This window comes from Mandrillus leucophaeus, unplaced genomic scaffold (genome assembly GCF_000951045.1).
Source record: "Mandrillus leucophaeus isolate KB7577 unplaced genomic scaffold, Mleu.le_1.0 Scaffold107, whole genome shotgun sequence".
NCBI classification, from domain to species: Eukaryota; Metazoa; Chordata; class Mammalia; order Primates; family Cercopithecidae; genus Mandrillus; species Mandrillus leucophaeus.
Window position 1 is genome coordinate 1,485,831 of NW_012098876.1, and position 6,881 is coordinate 1,492,711.

Sequence of the window (6,881 nt, forward strand, 5' to 3'; positions counted from 1 at the left end):
CTTTCTTTCTCTTTCTTTCTTTCTTTCTTTCTTTCTTTCTTTCTTTCTTTCTTTCTTTCTTTCTTTCTTTCTTTCTTTCTTTCTTTTTTTCTTTCTTTCTTTCTTTCCCTTTCTTTCTTTCTTTCCTTCCTTCTTTCCTTTATTTCTTATCTTCCTTCTGTCTTTTTCTTTCCCTCTCTCTCTTTCCCTCCCTCCCTCCCTTCCTTCCCTCCTTCCTTCCTTTTTTTTTTTTCTCCAACTAAAAAAGTCCTGACTGATACAGAAAGGAAGTTTCTCCCAACAGAGCATATAAGATCATCTTTATTTCTTTGTTCTCTCAAGCTTTCAATTCCCCCTGCAGTTACTCAGAATGGCAACTTAGTCTTCCCTTAGATCTCCTAAGGGCCAAATTACACATCTTTATGCTTCATTTCTTTTCAGCACAGAGGAGAAGGAGTTGCTTGTATTTCTTAGAACTTGCCTTCTTGGATTTGAAAATTTAAAAAGTATGTTTTGTAAATCTCTACTAAGAATATACACTGGAATTCACAGCCTTACCTATTCTAGGTATATTGATCTTTAGCAAACACTTCTTGGAATTCTTTTACTGTTCAGTAAAAACTCCTCTGTGTAAATATCCCGACTGCCTACCCACTTCCTCTTTCTCAATTATGACTTTTATTAACATTAACAATATCTGTAGAAATTAGAGCTTAATGGATTTCTTTCTGTTGATCTCAGAATCCTACCACAACAGGTCGTAGCCACACAGTGCACTTTTTTTTTTTTAAAGTAACTTTGCCTACCCTGTTTCTAAGCATCAATTTACCTAGCCTGTTTCCTTGGCATCTTTTTTTTTCTGGGTGTTTCCTTTGAAGCAGAAGATACAAAACATTAGTAGGTTTTCCTATCAGATTCGGAAAGCATGGTTTTCACTTAAATTATCATGCTTCTCTGTACCTACTTATATCAGTAAAGTGATTAGGAGTGTCTACCAACTGCAATTCTCAGGCTATGAAATTTGGCTTTTTGAATTTAAATTACACTGCAGTACCATATGGCAGAGGAGAAAGGAGTGCTCAATTTCTTATCTCACAGAGAGTTCCTCTCAAGCAAGGGAAATTGCTGTCACAGCCTAAGTTTCATTGGCTTTCTGTGGCTTAGCATTACCCGCTGCCTCCCAAGCACATACATGTAGGCTTTTCTTGAGCTACTTTGAGAAAAATTGCTGCAAACCATCACAGATGAGGAGAGCCCATCTGAGTCAACTGCTGCTCATCTTCCCACAATTGGATGCTGAAGAAGCCCTGTGTACAAAGTTCCAAGAATGCGAGAACTCTGGGTGCCTTTCACTTATGCTTTTAAAAAATTTTATTTAACTTGAGGCAGAGCCATGTCATAGAACATCATTCACATCCCCGAGGGCATTCTAAGCAGTCGTTACCAGCCTAATGTAATTATGCTTGGGAGCACCACAGAGACTCCTAAAGCTTCTGAAATGCAAGGTCAAGTTCTACTAATGTCCAGGTATGCAGGAGGAATCTACTAATTTATGATTATGGCAACTCTTTTCTCTGAGTCTGTCACAAATTAATGGAACTCAGGGAGCTACACATCCTCTTTAGGATTATAAATGGGGTCCTGACATTTCAGACTCTTTGCCACTGTAGTGACTGAGAATCCTCTCTCTCATATCCGATATTAGGGAGCCCCTTATTGTCTAATGAGATGGCAGACTTCTCTACTTGCCTTCAGTCAAGTCGGCATAAGGACAACTCAGAAAGAGAGGAAATATCCAGGTTGTGTTGTTCTCTGTCATCTAACTTATGCAAGTCATGAACATATGAATCAAGCAATCCTCCATACAATGGTGGTACTGGATATATCCTTGTCCTCCAGATCCACACCCTTTGTGTCCTCTCTCCCTGGTGGCTGAGCTGACGAGTTGTATCAACATGGTTACTTGTCCTCTGGCTTCTGGTTGGGTTTGTCCAGGGCAAGCACTGGCAGATGAGGTTAGGATATCTATCCCTCTGGCACTGCCGGTGCTGACACACTGACCCAGCTCCTGCTGGGCAGCCCTCTCCTCACAGTTCTCATTCTGATTACTCATAACTTCTCTCAAGCCTTTCCCCTTCAGACCCTGAACCCCCTCCCTGCTGTTCCTAGCCCTGAATACTATACTAACCATTGTGGTTTCCCTAATCCTGCCCACACTTGTATAAATTACCCATTTATTAAACTCTCCTCAAATTACTCAGTTTGAATGTGCCTTGTGTTTTTTGCTGGAGCCCTAAGTGATAAAACAGCACTGTTCTGATTTGCCCATTTTCTCTTCTACCTTTTTCACATGCCCTATCTCTAATAGTCCTGTCTTTCTGAATGTCTATAAAAGATCTCCATATTTGTTTCTGTTTGTATTTATGTATTTTATGCCTGTTTGCCCGATCTCATTTCCAGAAGGATGTGATGATGCTGCATGTTTGCTGGTTTTGCCCCGGTACTGACTTGCCTCTGTTCATCTAAAGGGTTCTGTATCTTTGGGTCCCCCAGGCAGCCTTTTAATAAATTGGGGAAAATCCTCAAACTGGCTATTTCGTGTCATGAAGACAATCACTAAAAACAGATTTTATTGAATTCAGTCTTATTAAATTGAATTTGATTGAACCTGTTTGGCATGGACAGAACCTCAGAAATACAATAGGAAATTGATTGGTGACGCTAAAACATACAGTATTTTGGTTAGCACGGATTTCACTTTGATTCTTTTGAGACAATTATCTTCTTGTATAAGATGGATAATTTCTTTTTCTTAGGTACCTATTGCCCTTATGAAAAAATACAACAAGAAAAAAAACACTAATATATCGTACTTGAGATAAAAAATGATCAAGACATGGGTGCTAATGTCTGGGCTATTTAAAATCAGATGGATTATTTAAGACTAAATTAGACACTGCAAAATTTTTAGTACAAGGGAAGAGTATGGTATCTTAAAATAGTGGTAAAAGTGATTTGAATCCTAGGTATTCTGACGATGGCTTTGGGCCAGGACTAGTTTGTGCCCCAGTGAAAAAAGACATGTAGCAGATGCTATAAATGCCTCACTCGCCTCTTCGTGTTCCCCTGCCCCCCAGGTCCCCTGTGGCCTCAGTGAAGGGTTCCGATACTTGCAAAACAGCTTCCTCCTGCCTGCATTTCTCTACCAGAAAACGTTTTCTGGCTGTGGAATTGTGCTGTGCCGATGTGAAGAAGATGCCCGCAGTGCCTAGGATTTAAAGCCCCAATAGCAATTCTCAGCCACGTAGGGACAGGAGTTGGAGAATAAATAGCCACATTTCTGGAGGATAAATAGCCACATTTCCTCACAATTCTGAGATGTGTTCTGTGCATTCACTCAGGGGGTCCTCAGCAGGATTGAGCCTCTGTTGCTCACAGCAGTAACCTGCTAATTAACACACCCTTTATTGGTTTTCTTCCCTTTCCTGTCTCACTGCTCCACTCTCACACTTGCTTCCTGTGATCACCTCCCAAATACTTGCACCAAAATTCTTGTCTCAGGGACTGATTTTCAGGAGAATGCATTTAGAATAGGAGACTTTAGAAAGACAATAAGAGGTGAGAAATACATAATGAGTAGATCATGCCACTCTGAGCTTCAAGACAATAGTATCTTTCATGTTCTTCTGAATTATCTTTGTCTTTAGATTATAAACTATTGAGAACACTGGCTGTTTCTAATCAAATCTATAAATTACCACAATCTATGAATGCCGTGAAGGAGGACTTCATAAATATTTGATAATAATGACAATTCTAAGATTATACTATTTATGGTATCCATTACCATAATGAAGGGGCATAATTATTGCAAAAAAGCAAATAAAATTCTGTCTTAAAAAAAGGTGAATGATGTTAGCTCATTTTTAGTCATCTTTAAAATCTAAAAAAAAATTAGAATGGGCCAGGCATGGTGGCTCACGCCTGTAATCCCAGCACTTTGGGAGATGGAGGCAGGAGGATAACTCGAGGCCAGAAGTTTGAGACCAGCCTGGGCAACAGAGTAGGACCTCTTCTCTACAAAAAATTAGAAGACTAACTGGGTGTGATGGCATACACCTGTAGTCCTAGTTACTCAGGAGGCTGAGGCAGGAGTATTGCATGAACTCAGAAAATCCGGGCTGCAGTGAGCTGCTGTGCCATTGAACTTTAGCCTGGGCAACATAGTAAGACCCTGTCTCAAAAAAAAAAGAAAAAAAGAAAAAAAAAAGAATGTCTTACTCAGATGAGCACTGTTAAGGGATGATAAGTTTATATAATTGTGTGCAATGCAAACTGAATTTCTTCTCAGGTGTCTTGTCGATTTTTTATATTCCTCTACTCATATCAGGTGTCTAAGTGAAGTGATCATGGCACCTCTGCATGGTTCCATTAGACAGCAACACAATTTGGCTAAATGCACATCAGGGGTATATATATGTTTGCACGCACAGCTCAGTCTCACCATTTAGAACTGGCTAGAGACTTTTATAGACCTTATTGGAAAGAGCCCAACCCAAACATAACAGCATAGAGTTCAGTGAACTCTATGTGTGAACATTGAACAGCCTAAAGTCCAATGGAGGAAACAATAATGAAACAGAAGTTATGTGCATTATTTTACTTTAGGCAAGTTCCAGAAATCTGACCTTTATGCTTTGACTTATCCTATTCAGTGAAATGAATATTTTTTTATTATGTTGTTTTAGGAACTTTTTTCCACCATAATAACTCACTAGCATTCATTATATGGTAGAATAGTGAAAAGTCACACACAAGATAATACCAGACAATTTCTTCATCTAGCTAATGTAATAAAATTGAATAGGCTTGCTCCAAAATTCATAGGGAATCATTATTCACTGTCCGAGAAGCATTTAATCATATTCAGTTGCCCAAAGATTGCATTACACATCTCTGAGGAAGAAAAGTTATGGTATATAAAGTTAAAATCTCCAAGGCTGTACACAGTAGGGCAAAATACGTGATCGCTCTTGGAAACCAAAGTAAGTCAGCTTAATTTAAAAACATCAAGCTTAATTTAAAAACATCAGGCTAAAATGTGGCATATCTTAGCAAAAAGAAGGTAAAGTGCTCCTTCAAATTATCACACATTTCATCCTTCAAAATGTATTCTATATTCATTTTCAAAATCGTCATCCTAACTACATTTAGGCATCACTGCAAATAAGCTAATGGTATAGCTGCACAAAATGCTGAGACAACTACAATTATCTCTTAATTATAAACAGCAGGCTTCCAATGTGTGTCCCCTTCTGAGGATACTTAACAAGAAACAAAAAAAGTCAGGCAAACCAGTTAGACATCCCACGCAGCTTCTTGATGACAGGTTTACTCTGAAATGCTGTGGGGCAAGATACAGTAGCAACTACTGTCACTAGGAAGAGCTTGCTCAGCTCAAGAAAATAATTGAACAGAATCGGATTTCTCTGTCCACATTGTGAGACTTGAGGAACTAGGAAACAAAGCAAAGAGGAAACTATGATCTACAAGTTAATGGTTTATAAGGAGCTCTGCCCCTCTATGTGTGACATAAGGAAATTTCAGGTAACTCACCCCAGATTGTGTTGCTCAGGGTGAGTTTATATCTTCTTTGAGAAAGAATCAATATTATCATGTTATTGTGAGATCATATATTTAGTAGGAGAAATGGTCTAAGACCAGAAATACGTCAAACAACTTTATTTCATCTTTGAAGAGATTAATGTAATTGGAAAAAGTATATCAGTTAATTATCCAATAAAAGTTTATTGCATGACTATTAGTTGCCAGCATCATCCAAAGTGAGGTTAATAAAATCTTTGCATGTATTCTGTGCTGTTTCACACATTCTGTGACAAAGCTGTGGGGGGAGTAGCACCCAAACACATGTAGATGGTGCGAATGTGAAAATGGATCGACTGAGGATGATAATAATTATTCTATGTGTATAAATCATTTGCCAGACAACAAAGGGTGTTCACAAGCTTTCTCTTCTTTGATTCATATTAGAACCCTGTGAAACAGATATGGGAAAATATTAACCCCTTTCTATAAGTGAGGAAGTTTCTTGATCAGTGGTCTAGAAATTGCCAAGAGTTGTGGGAGTTGAGTTTCCAGTACAAACCCATTATTATATACTTACGATGAGAGAAGGATAGGAGAGCGAATAAATGGAGGTTTCTAGAACCACACCTAAGAACAGCTGCCACCCCCCACTCTTCATATCTAGCCTCATATGAGAAATTTCAATTAGTCTTGCATGAAACTTCCAATCTTGCCATTTTCACAGAACATTTTTGTATCTTTAATTTAGCCTTTCGTAGTGCTCCTCTTTCTTTGTTCTCTCTCTTCTGCTAGACCAGCAGTCTCAAAGCTGGCTTTATAGCAGTCACTTGCTGAGTTTATTAGCAATTCAGTTCCCTGGGCTCCACTGTAGAACTACTGAATCAGATATTCGAGGTGCTGTCTGCTACCGGATCTCCTTGTTTTTTGAGACTGGGTGTCACTTGGTCACCCAGGCCAGAGTGCAGTGCTGTGATTGCAGCTCACTGCAGCCTCAACCTCCCAGGCTCAAGCAATCTCCCACATCAGCCTCCCAAATAGCTGAGACTACAGGTACACGCCAGTACACTGGGTTAAGATTTTGTATTTTTTGTAGAGACAGATTTTCATCATGTTGCCCAGGCTAGTCTCCAACTACTGGGCTCAAGCGATCCCCCATCTCACCCTCCTAAAATGCCGGGATTACAGGCCTCAGCCACCATGACTGGCCTCCACTTGGAAGTCTTGAACTAGAACTTCAGCTCCTCAAGGGCATTTTTTTTTCATTTTTATGACCTCAGCCTGATACAGAATAATAT